The sequence below is a fragment of the Aquarana catesbeiana genome, linkage group LG01, assembly GCF_042186555.1.
Source record: "Aquarana catesbeiana isolate 2022-GZ linkage group LG01, ASM4218655v1, whole genome shotgun sequence".
In the NCBI taxonomy this organism is placed as follows: domain Eukaryota; kingdom Metazoa; phylum Chordata; class Amphibia; order Anura; family Ranidae; genus Aquarana; species Aquarana catesbeiana.
Window position 1 is genome coordinate 574576665 of NC_133324.1, and position 15821 is coordinate 574592485.

At 42.7% G+C, this 15821-nt stretch overlaps 1 protein-coding gene across 2 annotated transcripts in view; it reads right to left on the reverse strand.

Annotated features, from left to right (window-relative positions):
• The window catches only part of RBPMS (RNA binding protein, mRNA processing factor), a 256714-nt gene that overhangs the window by 125987 nt on the left and 114906 nt on the right, over nucleotides 1-15821 (reverse strand). The window lies entirely within an intron of this gene.

Here is a 15821-nt window from a genome sequence, read left to right on the forward strand (position 1 = left end):
TTCCTTCATACATATAAATGACAATACTTTGCAAGTAGAGTGTGGGAAAGGGGGGGCGGGAATAACCGCTATGATGACCCGTTGTCCCCCCACTGGATCTCCGTTAGGTTAGTTCACATGAATCCCTAGCTGAGATGTGTCCCCATTAGGGAAGTTGGGTATGGTGCTACTCACAGTTGCATGGGTGGGGGGGTCACTGCTGAATGCGGGGCTGTCTCAGTCAGGATCCCTGGGTGTAGACCGGTGAAATCCTGGTCTCACCTCCCGGCCAGCCAAAGGCATGCCTGCAGGTACCTAGAGACGGTCTGTTGTCTATTTTTGGTATTTCCTGCTGCAGGTCTTCCTCTTGGCTTGGTGTTCCAGTGAGTCACTGGGCAGAGAGTGGCAGAGGAGTGGGAGCCTTGAGCACCTTAGTGTGAGCCTCAGTTCACAGGAATTGAATCGTGGATCGCCCAAATCTCTCCTGCTCAGCTGAGTGGCTTGTGAAGGGTGGCGAGAAACTGGAACAATCACCGAGGGGTGAGGGGTGGCTGGTGGAAGCCACATCCGTGGAGAGTCCCACTGCAGGTCCCTCACACTCCCTCGCTGAGCGAGGTGGCTGGAGCGGCTATGGGAGGTCAATGGGAGGCCAACGGGAGGATCTGAGAAGAGCGGGCATCAGGTGCAGATGGAGATGGGGGTGTGCTGCTCTCACCTAATCCCAAGTATTTCTTTACAATATTATACTGCCATAATATTTGTTGGTTATACATATGTTGATTCCTCATGGACCTGGGTGTGTCAACATTGTCCTATTTTTAAATTCATGTGTAGTCTGCTTTCTTGTTATTTTTGTCACCATTTTTGATACTATTAAAGCATATTCATATATTAAAGGTTGAGACTACAATTTGCCTTATTCCCCTCCCCCCTTAAAACTCCTATGGGTCCTTCCTTAATTTTGCTTTATCATCTCTGACTCAGCCAATCAGAAAGTTTTGTATTCGATGCTAGAATACATCGCTTTCCCTGATTGGCTGAGCGCCGATCAGATAGAATCTAATGTGTTCCAGGTATGAGAAAGGAAGTCTCGGCTTGTACCCAGAAAATAGTGTGATATGCTGTATGTAGCCTCAGCTACATACAGTTTATACAACACATCCAGCAGCCTCACATGTTAGTGAGGGACATAGTTCGTTTGGGCCAGCTTGGGCCAAACAAACTATGTAAGGTGTAGCAAAAGTGAAAAAAATGAACAAGCTGAAGTTAGAAGTCGATTGGCTACCATGCAGAGCTGCACCAGATTTTGCACTCTCCAGTTTTAGTAAACCAACCCCTGGGTCACTATTGGGAAAACTTTCCCTGAGTTTCTGGTAGGAAAGGAAATGATGGGTATATTTACCTTCTGAAGACACAGTGGACTGAGAAAGGCTTATAAATATAGATTTTTAGGCACTTGTTTACCTAAAGTGGAACTTAAATCGGAGTTCTGTTAAGAAAAAAAAAGAAATTAAAAGTCAGCAGCTACAAATACTGCAGCTGGTGACTTTTAATTCGGAGACTTACCTGTCCCAGGGTCCAGCGATGCGGGGGAGCGAAACCTGCTCGTCTCCCCCTCCTCTGCGGCGCCGGCATTGTAAGTGTGGGCGCCCGACTGTGGCTTCACAGCCGGGCACCCACTGTGCATGCCGCGACACGCGCCGTGACTGGCTAGGTAATCATCTGGGACCTGTGACGTGTCCTAGATGATTGCCGAAAGGGAGGGGGGAGATGTGACCTCCCTTCTGGTGCCGCAGTGCGCCGGGAGGAAGTGGGATCTGGGACCCTCTGAAAAGAGGGTACTGGCTCCCCCCCCCAAAAAAAATTACATGCCAAATGTGGCATGTCAGGGGGTCACCTCCCTTAAAGCGGAAGTTCCATTTTTGGGTGGAACTCTGCTTTAACTTGTTTTTTTAACTTTATTTAAAAGTACTCCTCCACCCCCTTTCTGCAATTATAAGCATTTTTTTTTTTTTTTTAGAGGGTGCCATTGTTTGTGAGTATATTCTGAATTTCTGCACTTGTGGCCTAGGCCAGAATGATGTCCCTGATACCCAAAGCCTCTAGGGTCACCCACGTCATGTGGCTTTGAGGCTGTGCAGAACCCAATGCGCATGTGCAGTGGGCATCATCAGGAGGCCAGCTGCTAGGGCCTAGAAGAGACAGTTAACCTCCTTAATGATATCATAAAGATGGCGATGCAGGACTTGGAGTGTGGTGGCTTTTCGGCAGGTTAATAGTGGGGCGACACTGGATTCACCAGGCAGGTGAGTACATTCATTCATCTCAACCCACTATACCAGGTAAGAAGGGGTTAATATTACAACTAACCCTGAGGGGGGTTCCTCTTTAGGCTCATTTCACAGTGCAACAAGTGTGCATTTCACAGTGCAACAAGTGTGATAAGTGTATGTAAACACAAATGCACTGACTTGCATTTGCACGCTGCGTAGAATTTTAAAATGCACTGTAATACGTTTTTTTTTTTTTATACATCACCAACCTTCCATTGTACAGGAAACTTCAACTGATTGTTTTTGCAATGCACTGGTGTGAACTGCCCTATTTGAAATACATTGCTTTGTACAATGTACAGTATCTCACAAAAGTATGTACATCCCTCACATTTTTGTAAATATTTTATTAGATCTTTTCATGTGACAACACTGAAGAAATTACACTTTGCTACAATGTAGAGTAGTGAGTGTACAGCTTGTATAACAGTGTAAATTTGCTGTCCCCTCAAAATAACTCAACATACAGCCATTAATTTCTAAACCGCAGGCGACAAAAGTGAGTACACCCCTAAGTGAAAATGTCCAAATTGGGCCCAATTAGCCATTTTCCCTCCCTGATGTCATGTGACTCATTAGTGTTACAAGGTCTCAGGTGTTAATGGGGAGCAGGTTTGTTAAATTTGGTATAATCTCTCTCAATCTCTCATACTGGTCACTGGAAGTTCAACATGGCACCTCATGGCAAAGAACTCTCTGAGGATCTGAAAAAAAGAATTGTTGCTCTACATAAAGATGGCCTAGGCTATAAGAAGATTTCCAAGACCCTGAAAATGAGTTGCAGCACTGTGACCAAAACCATACAGTGGTTTAACAGGTCAGGTTCCACTCAGAACAGGCCTCGCCATGGTCGACTAAAGAAGTTGAGTGCGGGTACTCAGCGTCATATCCAGAGGTTGTCTTTGGGAAATAGATGTATGAGGGGTGGGGGGTCAGCCTGTCAGTGTTCAGACCATACGCCGCACACTGCATCAATATGGTCTGCATGGCTGTCATCCCAGAAGGAATCCTCTTCTAAAGATGATGCACAAGAAAGTCCACAAACAGTTTGCTGAAGATAAGCAGACTAAGGGCATGGATTACTGGAACCATGTCCTATGGTCTGATGAGACCAAGATAAAAGTATTTGGTTCAGATGGTTTCAAGCACGTATGGTAGCAACCAGGTGGGGAGTACAAAGACAAGTGTGTCTTGCCTACAGTAAAGTATGGTGGTGGGAGTGTCATGGTCTGGGGCTGCATGAGTGCTGCCAGCACTAGGGAGCTACAGTTCATTGAGGGAACCATGAATGCCAACATGTACTGTGACATACTGAAACAGAGCATGATCTCCTCACTTCAGAGACTGGGCTGCAGGGCAGTATTCCAACATGATAACGACCCCAAATACACCTCCAAGAAGACCACTGCCTTGCTAAAGAAACTGAGGGTAAAGGTAATGGACTGGCCAAGCATGTCTCCAGATCTAAACCCTATTGAGCATCTGTTGGGCATCCTCAAACGAAAGGTGGAGGAGCACAAGGTCTCAACATCAGGGTCCCCAGAGAGCCCCTCTTACATCAGGGTCCACAGAGAGCCTCCCTTTCATCAGGATCCCCAGAGAGTCTCCCCTTACATCAGGGTCCCCAGAGAGCCCCTCCTCACATCAGGGTCCCCAGAGAGCCCCCACCTTACATCAGGGTCCCCAGAGAGCCCCTTCCTTACATCAGGGTGCCAGAGATCTTCCCCTTACATTAGGATCCCCAGAGAGCCCCTTCCTTACATTAGGGTTCCCCAGAGAGCCTCCCCTTACATCAGGTTCCCAAGAGAGCCCCCCTTACATCAGGTTCCCCAGAGAGTCCCCCTTACATCAGGGGCCCCAGAGAGCCCCTCCTTACATCAGGGTCCCCAGAGAGTCCACTTTACATCAGGGTCCCCAGAGAGCCTCCTCTTACATCAGGGTCCCTAGAGAGCACCTTCCTTACATCAGGGTCCCCAGAGAGCCTCCCTTTTTTCATCTGGGTCCCCAGAGTGCCCCTTCCTTACATCAGGGTCCCCAGAGAGCCTCCACTTACCTCAGGGTCCCCAGAGAGCCCCTTCCTTACATCAGGGTCCCCAGAGAGCCCCTTCCTTACATCAGGGTCCCAGACCTTCCTTACATCAGGGTCCCCAGAGAGCCCCTTCCTTACATCAGGGTCCCAGAGATTCTCCCCTTACATCAGGGTCCCCAGAGAGCCCCTGTCTTACATCAGGGTCCCAGAGATCCTCCCCTTACATTAGGGTCCCCAGAGAGCCCCTTCCTTACATCGGGGTCCCCAGAGAGCCTCCCCTTACATCAGGGTCCCCAGAGAGCCCCTGCCTTACATCAGGGTCCCCAGACCCCAGAGAGCCCCTTCCTTACATCAGGGTCCCCAGAGAGCCTCCTCCTTTCATCAGGGTCCCCAGAGAGCCTCCTCCTTTCATCAGGGTCCCCAGAGAGCCCCCCCTTACATCAGGGTCCCCAGAAAGCCTCCCCTTACACCGGGGTCCCCAGAGAGCCTCCCCTTACATTAGGGTACCCAGAGAGCCCCTTCCTTACATCAGGGTCCCCAGAGAGCATTCCATTACATCAGGGTCCCCAGAGAGCCTCCCCTTACATCAGGATCCCCAGAAAGCCCCCTTTACATCAGGGTCCCCAGAGAGCCCCCCCTTATATATATATATATATAAATATTATATTTTAAAAAAAATGATATTAATAATTATATATTAATATATAAATAATTATATATTATATATAAATATATAATGTATAAATATATAAATAATATATAATTAATTATATTAATAATAATATATTATATTATATATTAATATATTATATAAATATTATATTATAAAAAACACTTCTGCTCAACTGGGGGCCAGGGGAAGCAACAGGACTTTTTAACCCCTCCGCTCAAGTGCTTACTGCTTGTGGTGATCCAGACCAGACTGGACTCTGGGCTCCATCTGCTCAGCTGGTAGTCAGGGGAGGAACATGACTAGTTAATGTTATCAGGCACAAGTTCATATCTATATTCAGCAGTTGCGACAATGTAATCATTGTCCTGACTCCACCTGAGCCCGAAAATCATCAAATAGTCCTGCAGAGTAATCTTTGTGCTTACATTACATTACATTGCCCAGCAGATTGGTATAGAAATGGACTTTGGGACAATTATTACATTGTCGGAAATGCTGAATAAAGATAAGAACTTATGCCTGATAACATTAACTAGCCATGTTCCTCCCCCAGCCACCAGCTGAGCAGATGGAGGCCAGAGCCAAGCCTAGGTAAGAGACTTGGGGCTATGGGCCCCAGATTCAGGGCTATAGCCCCAGTAGCCACCCCCTAGCAATGCCACTGCTGTTCGATAAGTGCAAAATAAAAATATCCTGTCAGAGCTTCCTGTGCTCTCTGTCTCTGTGTTCTGTAGAGGGTTCAGACAGTCAGTGAGGGTTGTCACCCTAGGACAGAAAGTGTGTTACTGGCAGGATCACCTTCCCATTTTACACTCTTCTGAGAAGGATTTTGAAATGTGTATGTGACAATTTGTGCCCATTTAATTGAAAGAGGTTTTTTGAGGTCAGTTACTGATTTTGGACAAGAAGACCTTGGTGGCTATTGGTATTCTAGTTCATCCCAAATGTTCAATAGAGATCAAAGCTCTGTGTAGTCTGCTTGAGGTCCTGCACTCCAAACCATGTCTGTATGGATCTGGATTTGTACACGGGGTACAGTCAAACCGGAACAAAATAGGGTCTTCTACCAAAATTGTCTAAAATTTCATTGAATGCTGTAGCCTTAACCGTACCCTTCACTGGAAACATCTGATCTCCTGGAAACACCCGTTGGGTGTCTATATACTTTTGACCATATAGTATATTTTGTTATATTTTCATATGACAGATGGTGAGCATCTGATTACATCCCATAGGGAAAACAAAACAATAGCTCAAATTCTTCTGACGCATTGCAAAAGGTTTTTCACTTAACAAAACATTTGTGGGATTCAAAACAATCAGTGCTTTGGCATAAGTCCTCTTCAACATATGTATTGGTTTACGGAGCAGTATAGGGTGACACTTGGCAACATGTGAGATGTCAGGACAAGGTGTAGTGGAAAAAGATATAAAACAGCAATGCTGCCTCAATTACTGCAAGAAACAAAGCCCTTAAAGTAGAACTGAAGGCAATGTTTAACTTCATTTAGGATAGAGTAAGGAAGGGTTATAACCCCTTTCAGCTTTTTTTGTCATCTGTGTCCCATTGGAGAGATTTCTCTTCACTTCCTCTCCCATAGTCACAACATGAAGTGAGAGCAAATTTCTTCAAAGTGTGGGAAACTTTCCCCTATATTCCTGTTCTAGTAACCACTCACATTTTGGGACTTTTTTTCACTTTGGGTGACTACCAGGACAAATAGAGAGGATGAATCTTTATACTGGGAGCATAGATATCAATAAAAACCTGACGTGTCCTAATCCCTCACCACCCTATCTAAAGCTAAAAAAAAGTTTTGCCTTTGTTTATACTGTAATTCTGGTCGATGACACAATCTCCTCACCAAGTGTACCTTTGTTATCTATCATAGTTATACTACTATTCCCAGGAGTAGTACCATTTGGTCAATAGACCTCATTTAAGAAAACTGCAAGATAGAAAAATAAAGGAATTGCCCCAAAAAATGATTACTTTTCAGATTCTGCCACTTAGAAAATGAAATAAAATTTCTGAATGGCTGTATTAAGCTGCACTGACACTTTTACTAAACTAACTGATTACATTATGAATGACCTAGTCATCTTGAACTAACCATAACCATTAATGGACATTATCTAAATATTTCTGCAGACGTATCACAACTAGCCCTTCCACTTTCCCTGGTCCAATTTACCAGAATTAACTTTTTTTTACTTTTTCTTTACACAAGAGCAGATCTTTCTACTCTTGTGTAAATTGACACGCACAGAGCAGCACCTGAATTGTTAAGAAGCGTTTCAATGTAACAATGTTATTATTGCTTCATTGTTATTTTCTGGTTCATTCAAAGCAGGACAAAAGCAAGACCCTCATTTTTTTTTAAATAACAAACATCTTATACTTGCCTGCTCTGTGCAATGATTTTACACAGAGCAGCCCCAATCCTCCTTTTTTGGGGTCCCCCCGCCGGTGCTCTTGGACCCTCCCCTCTGCTAAGTCACCCTATAGCAAGCTGTGTCCATTGACTGTGTCCCTGCCCCATCCCCACTCCCTCTTCACTGGCTATAATTGACAGCAGTGGGAGCCAATGGCTCTCAATGCTGTCCCTGAACCAAGGAGCAGGGAGCGAGCCAAGAGAGCTGTTGCTCTTGTGCACATCGCTGGATTGAGAGTATAAGGAGGTGTTGCGGGGGGGGGGGGGGGGAGCTGACAATTTAAGTTTCTTTACCTTAAAGTGGTTGCCAACCTGAAAAAAATAAACACTTTAGCGCTTACCTGGTAGAGTTAAGCATTAGAAAACAATGAATCCAGCATGGATAAATCCTCTCCGTTTTCTAGTAGTGTTAAAAGCCGACATATAAGAACACCCCCACTGCTGTGACTGACAAATTACGTAGTTCTCTCATGCACAATCATGAGAGAAGGGGGAGCGTGTCCAGCATTCCAGCAACAGATCGCTCTCACTACCTATTCCAGCTCTCCCACAATTGGCTGCTCCGCGCCTCAGCATTAATCGCCATGCTGAAGTCAGGTGTTTCGATTGGACGGTACCTGTGAGGGGGTGTGGCCTTTTCAATGTCTGTGCACGATGCTAAGCCGCGTTTAATGCATTAAGGTAATAAGAAAACCTTCAGTCTTTAGAACCACTTTATGTCCAGCCAAAGCTTTTTTCTAAGGTTTGGATAGGGTTAGGAAGAGTTATAATTCCTGTTGGTTTTCCACTGCTATTCTGAACACTGTTACAGCGATTTTACTCTTAACCAGACAGAAAGTGAAGGCAATACTTCAACAGCAATACAGAGAGAAATAGAATTTTTTTTTTTTAGTACAGTTTTTGAAAGCTAGAACCCTGGCACATTTTAATATCGGTCTGTGTGTATGTTGCAGACTTACCCTTTCTTCCTGTCCAGTGTAATTGCTGTCATCAGGACAGGAAGTGAGGGTAAATCTTTCTAACTGTGCCCTAGATAGCAGCTGGAACCCAAAAAAAAAAAAAAAAAGAAAACGTTGACATACACTTGAAAGCAACCATGTCATTTAAATAAAAAAATACATAAATATAACCCCTTAGTAACCCTCAATCCTAATTTGCCCAAATTAATTCCTTTCTCCCTATCTCTCCTTAGCTTTAAATTTGCTGCTGGTTTTATTTGTTTTGTTTTTTTAACCCTTTCATGCCTAAGCCTAATTCTGACATTTGTTGCCATTCAAGTTAAAATCCGTATTTTGTGCTAGAAAATTACTTAGAACCCCCAAACATTATATATATATAAATATATATATATATATATATATATATATATATAAAACCAATATTTGATGTCACATTGTATTTGCGCAGCGATCTTTCAAACGCAATTTTTTAGGAAAAAAGACAATTTCATGAATTAAAAAAAAAAGAAACAGTAATGTTAGCCCAGTTTTTTTGAATAACGTTAAAGATGATGTTACGCCGAGTAAATCGATACCTAACATGTCATGCTTTGCAATTGTGCACACTCGTGGAATGGCGACAAACTACGGTACCTAAAAATCTTCATAGTTAAAAAATTAACGGTTTCCAGGTTAGAGTTACAGAGGAGGTCTAGTGCTAGAATTATTGCTCTCGCTCTGACGATCACGGCAATACCTCACATGTGTGATTTAAACACTGTTTACATATGCAGGGGCGACTTACGTGTGCATTTTCTTTGCAGCGCGAGCTCGCAGGGGGTGGGGGCTCTTAACAATTTTTTTTTTTATTTTAATATTCATTTTTTATTTTTTTTTACATTGTCTCTTAAAAAAAAATGTGTTCACTTTTATTGCTGTCACAAGGAATGTAAACATCCCTTTTCTGACAGTAATAGGTGGTGACAGGTACTCTTTATGGAGGGATCTGGGGTCTAAAAGACCTCAAATCCCTCCTTTGCACTTCAAAGTATTCTGATCAGCAAAAACAGCAATTCTGAATACTGTCATTTTTCTTTAAATCGCTGCCATTGGCAGCCGAGTAAACCGTGTTCACACATAGGAGACTGAAGGAAGCCGTTTTTTCCGGCTTCCTTCCAGTCTCACTCTAGCCAGTGGAAGTGCTGGATCGTGGATCAGGTCTCGCGGTGAAACGGGAGGCCCGGGAAGAGCGGCGGAAGGTGGGGGAGGGGGGATGTCCCTTCCCGCTCCTCCGGGCTAAGAGTGGCTCTTAGCCGCATCGGTTGTTATCCCTGAAGAGCTGACCGCCCACTCTAAAAAATGGTATCAGTATCGGGATGATCCCTAAAGCTGAGGCTGCAATATTGCGTATGGTTGTCGCTAAGGGATTTTTAATAATACCTTTTTCTAAAAATTTAAAGATATTATTATTACTAAATAGCTTTGTTTTGTTTTGGAATATAAAAAAAAATATACACAAAAGAAATAATAGAATAAAATGTGCAGCTATTATCAACATGAAAAATTTTTGTTTTGCTACAACTTTTGTCTATAGATTAAATAAAAAAGTAAAAATAAAAATGTATTATATGTTCACATCTTACATAACGACAAACTTATTGCCAAATTTTTAGGCCCGTAGCTAAAATATATAGTTTGACATCGAGCGATGAGATTGGATGATTGGATTGTACTTAATATGTAGTTTGTTTTTTTTTAAAGGGGTTGTAAACCCTCAAGGTTTTTCACCTTAATGCATTCTATGCATTAGGGTGAAAAACCTCCTGTAATGCAGCAGCCCCCCTTTTTCTTACCTGAACCCAGTCTTTCCAGCGACGAGAATGCGCACACCAGCTCCAGGTGGTGTCTCGGGTCCTGGTTGGATAGATTGATAGAAGCGCATATATTGGCTCCCGCTGCTGTCAATCAATGATGCGGGACCCAGGGGGGCTCCCGCATCATGAGGGGATTTTCTGCTGACTTCCATCATCCAATCATGTGCAAGCAAAAATGCTGTTTTTTTAAAATTTTCCTTGCACATGATTGGTTACCCTTTGCAAATTAAAGCCTAACCTAATTTCCTAAGCGCTGGAGCAGCTGCACTTGCAGAGTGCAACTACGCTTTGCAAACTGCAAATCTATTTGCCTTTACTAAATCAACCCCCATAGTCCAGCTACCCATTCCTGCATCCCATTCCTTCAATTATGCATATGCAGACCCTTCTTTATTGCACATATTATACTTTATTCAGGCACATATTAGCTGTAATGGCAATTTTCAGAAAAATGGATTTAGGTAAAGACTGTGTTGGTTTTGGCTACACTAAATTTTGTGTTTCAGCCACTGACTCACAGAAATTATTAGACTATTCCAGCTGAATAGCAGAAGTCTTATTTCTTAGGATAAGTGGTCTAATAATAGTTTATAGTTAACCCATGTGAAGGGGTCTCTTGTTAATATTTTAAAGAAGCACTATGCCTATGAGTAAGCTATTATACACCTCTAACTGCATTCCTTACTATTATATACCATATTTATCAGCGTATAACACACACAGGCGTATAACACGCACATTTATTTTAAGAGGGAAGTTTCAGGGAAAAAAACGTAAATTTTAAATAAGGAACTTTGAAGCAAAATAAGAGTCAGTGCCCATCTGCAGCCTCACCATTCCCATCAATGCAGCCTGATCAATGCCCATCTGCAGCCTCACAAATGCCATCAATGCAACCTCATCAGTCCATATCAATGCAGCAGCTTCACCATTGCCATCAATGCAGCAGCCTCCCCATTGCAATCAATGCAGCAACCTCACCATTGCCTTCAATGCCGCAGCCTCAATATTGCCATCAGTGCAGCCTGATCGATGCCCATCTGCAGCCTAGAGGGGATAGGGAGCGGGCGGGATGAGCACAGACAGATTATATACAGTGAGAATCTCCTATGATAGACAGAACAGTGGTCCAATGGCGGAGATAGGACTTCCTATTATAGAGGCCCCCAAGTAAACAGGAGATTCTCACTGTATGTAATCTGTCGGCGCTCGTCCCGCCCCCTCCCTGTCCCCTCTGAGGCAGCTAAAATTGAGGTATTGGTGTATAACACGCACACACTATTTGCACATGATCTTCATGGTGAAAAAGTGAGTGTTATACGCCAATAAAAACAGTATTTCTTTTTTGTGGCAACTACATTGCATAGGATTGCATAAGATCACAAACACAAACAATCACGTAAGCACAATTGTGTATTCTAAGGACACTTCTGCAAAGTTATATGAACTCTTGTTTTGGGAAGCCTTTATTCATTGTTTGCAATGCCCTGGCATGTGTACATCAGAGTCGGAAGACGCAACCACAATCTGAATGGTGTTCTGCAAGCCAAGGAACAAGGTCACTTGGAAACTAAAGTGTAAAAGGAGAAATTCTATGATTACCTTTCCGACAACCCATTTTTTCAAACTCCCCTGTGGCTGCCAGTATTCCCCACTTCTGGGTGGGTGATTAGCTGTCCCTATGCCACATGCGTTATTTCCTCTCTTCAAGTCATCTGTCCCTACAGGGAAACCACAGCATGTAGTGGGGGAAGTAATTGGTATATCTAGAAGTGCCAGATACCCAAACCAGCCAAGTAGCATCAAAGGGGTAGTGTTTAAAACATGGGCCACTATAAAGGTAAGCAAAGACGATCTTTTACAGGCTCTTTTACAGACAAATGACCCTGGGTTAAATAGGCCACTTTAAGCACTTCCATTTTGTTAAGCCCAACATAACCCCTGTAAACAAACAGCAACTTCTTATTTTATGATGATGTTATAACATACATGAAGGTGTTTGAGCATCATGTATGAATAAATCATTTTGTTTGCAAAGGGCCAATGACGGTCTAATAATAAAATGCAGCCCTGCAATACATAAATGTTTATAGACTTGCACCTCTGCTAGTAACAAGGACATTTAAGGACAAGACGTTAAAGCTGGTCATACACACTGGTCATAGTCCATGAATAGCCTGCTATTGGTTATAGAATCTGCTAGGTCACTGCCTGCTGTCAATCACAAGAAGAGAGCAGACCTGATGGGTAATTGATTCGTCAGCTTCCACATCAGGCACCATTTACTGTCAGCATGGGAAGGGGGTGGCAGTGGTAAACATGACACTCTGCTACACAGCATATAGAGACGGGCACCCTGCCTGTTTCTGTATGCCAACATATAATTTGCCTCCAGTTTTATTGTCTACAAACTGGTAATTCTTTAATTTAGCATAGCCATAGTGCCACTTTGTAAAAGCGCCACTATTAAGATCTATCTGAATCTGCTGCATGTGTCAATCAAGCTGCCAAAACTGCCGGCAGGGATTTTTGAATCTGGCACGGGCTGTTAAAGTCGTTCACATCACCAATAAAGTGTTGGTAGTCCATTACTGAATTCCCCCACAATATTCTCCCCAAAGATGACAAATAGATTACAAGTAGACCATATGCCCTCCTTTTTACAATGCGTGTTACATGCTACACTATGCTCTATTTTGTTATTGTACTCTATAAATATAAGCAGGCCAGTTCAATAATGCAGGATGCATGTGGTTAAATTACTGTGCAATTGCTACTTCTAATAATTAAATTTAAACTGAAAGTGTTAACCGTGAGGAGCTACTAGGCCTAATTTACAGAGCTTTAACACAAGAATAAGGCTCTTTATTTAAGTAATTGGTCATAACTGTTACTTTTTTAGAAAAATACAAATCCTTATCCTGGTGTGTTAACTGAGAAAAAAAGATGTGCGTGAACTGAGAAAAAAAAATATCAGTGGTTAAAAAGCTATTTCATTGCAACAATTAGCAGCTTTATACCTTTGCCATTTTATATTAATTTAACTGAATGTTTTAAAAAATTACTGTGTGATAAAATATGCAGTGTAATTAACATAACTCATGCACCTTATTGACTTCATCGAAAAGAGAAGCATTAATACAGGCTTACAAAATGATTTTTTAATTCAATAAAATACTTCTTTTTCTATGCATATAGTACAAGAGAAAATTTTGCATAACTCCCAACTTCCTGAAATGGGAATGAGGGACACCTATTAGCAAAAGGATGTAGTTATAGGACCCCCCCCCCCCCCCCCCCACGCTCCCTTTAAGAGGAGAATTGTACAAAGAAACGATTGGTTAAGCCCATAAGTGCTTATTTACCACTACCTATATCTTTATATAGGATTTTGGAATTTACAAATGCAGCAATTTAGAAATTGGATGAAAAGTTTAGCACTGCAAAACACATTTTGATGAATAAGTGGTGCATTTTAAATACAACTATATAGATCAGACCAAAATAAGGGGCAAATACAGAGGAAGGAGGGACAGAGGGACTTTGTTCTGAATGAGGGACAGTCCCTCGAAACCAGGGACAGTTGGGAGCTACAGTGGGGCAAAAAAGTATTTAGTCAGCCACCAATTGTGCAAGTTCTCCCACTTAAAAAGATGAGAGAGGCCTGTAATTGTCATCATAGGTATACCTCAACTATGAGAGACAAAATGTGGAAATAAATCCAGACAATCACATTGTCTGATTTTTGAAAGAATTTATTTGCAAATTATGGTGGAAAATAAGTATTTGGTCAATATCAAAAGTTCATCTCAATACTTTGTTATATATCCTTTGTTGGCAATGACAGAGGTCAAACGTTTTCTGTAAGTCTTCACAAGGTTGTCACACACTGTTGCTGGTATGTTGGCCCATTCCTCCATGCAGATCTCCTATAGAGCAGTGATGTTTTGGGGCTGTCGCTGGGCAACATGGACTTTCAACTCCCTCCAAAGGTTTTCTATGGGGTTGAGATCTGGAGACTGGCTAGGCCACTCCAGGACCTTGAAATGCTTCTTAGGAAGCCACTCCTTCGTTTCCCGGGCGGTGTGTTTGGGATCATTGTCATGCTGAAAGACCCAGCCATGTTTCATTTTCAATGCCCTTGCTGATGGGAGGAGATTTACACTCAAAATCTCACGATACATGGCCCCATTCATTCTTTCATGTACATGGATCAGTCTTCCTGTTCCCTTTGCAGAGAAACAGCCCCAAAGCATGATGTTGCCACCACCATGCTTCACAGTAGTTATGGTGTTCTTTGGTTGCAACTCAGCATTCTCTCTCCTCCAAACACGACAAGTTGTGTTTCTACCAAACAGTTCTACTTTGGTTTCATCTGACCATATGACATTCTCCCAATCCTCTTCTGGATCATCCAAATGCTCTCTAGCAAACCTCAGACGGGCCCGGACATGTACTGGCTTAAGCAGGGGGACACGTCTGGCACTGCAGGATCTGAGTCCCTGGAGGCGTAGTGTGTTACTGATGGTAGACTTTGTTACGTTGGTCCCAGCTCTCTGCAGGTCATTCACTAGGTCCCCCCGTGTGATTCTGGGATTTTTGCACACCGTTCCTGTGATCATTTTGACCCCATGGGGTGAGATTTTGCGTGGAGCCCCAGATCGAGGGAGATTATCAGTGGTCTTGTATGTCTTCCATTTTCTAATTATTTCTCCCACAGTTAATTTCTTCACACCAAGCTGCTTGCCTATTGCAGATTCAGTCTTCCCAGCCTGGTGCAGGTCTACAATTTTGTTTCTGGTGTCCTTCGACAGCCCTTTGGTCTTCACCATAGTGGAGTTTGGAGTGTGACTGTTTGAGGTTGTGGACAGGTGTCTTTTATACTGATAACAAGTTCAAACAGGTGCCATTAATACAGGTAATGAGTGGAGGACAGAGGAGCCTCTTAAAGAAGAAGATACAGGTCTGTGAGAGCCAGAAATCTTGCTTGTTTGTAGGCGACCAAATACTTATTTTCCACCATAATTTGCAAATAAATTCTTTTAAAAATCAGACAATGTGATTGTCTGGATTTGTTTCCACATTTTGTCTCTCATAGTTGAGGTATACCTATGATGACAATTACAGGCCTCTCTCATCTTTTTAAGTGAGAGAACTTGCACAATTGGTGGCTGACTAAATACTTTTTTGCCCCACTGTATCTATTTGGTATATTGTTTTATAAAAGATATTGGAAGCCTAGGATTGCTCTAAACATGCTACCGGCATAATGAGAAATTAGGACTATCTCGGTACCCAAGGATTAGGCCAAAGTTATAAAAATTAACACTTTATTAGAAAAAAAAGCATAATTAAAAACACTTGGTACATGAGTTCATAAACTGTGCATAATAGGTACAGATGGGTCCAAACAAACAAATGAACCCCACAAGGAACCCCACAAGTGATATGGGGAGCTGAGATGTATATCTTGACGAGGAACTCATGTACCAAGTGTTTTTAATTATGCTTTTCTTCTAATAAATTGTTAATTTTTATAATTTCTCATTATGCCCCTACC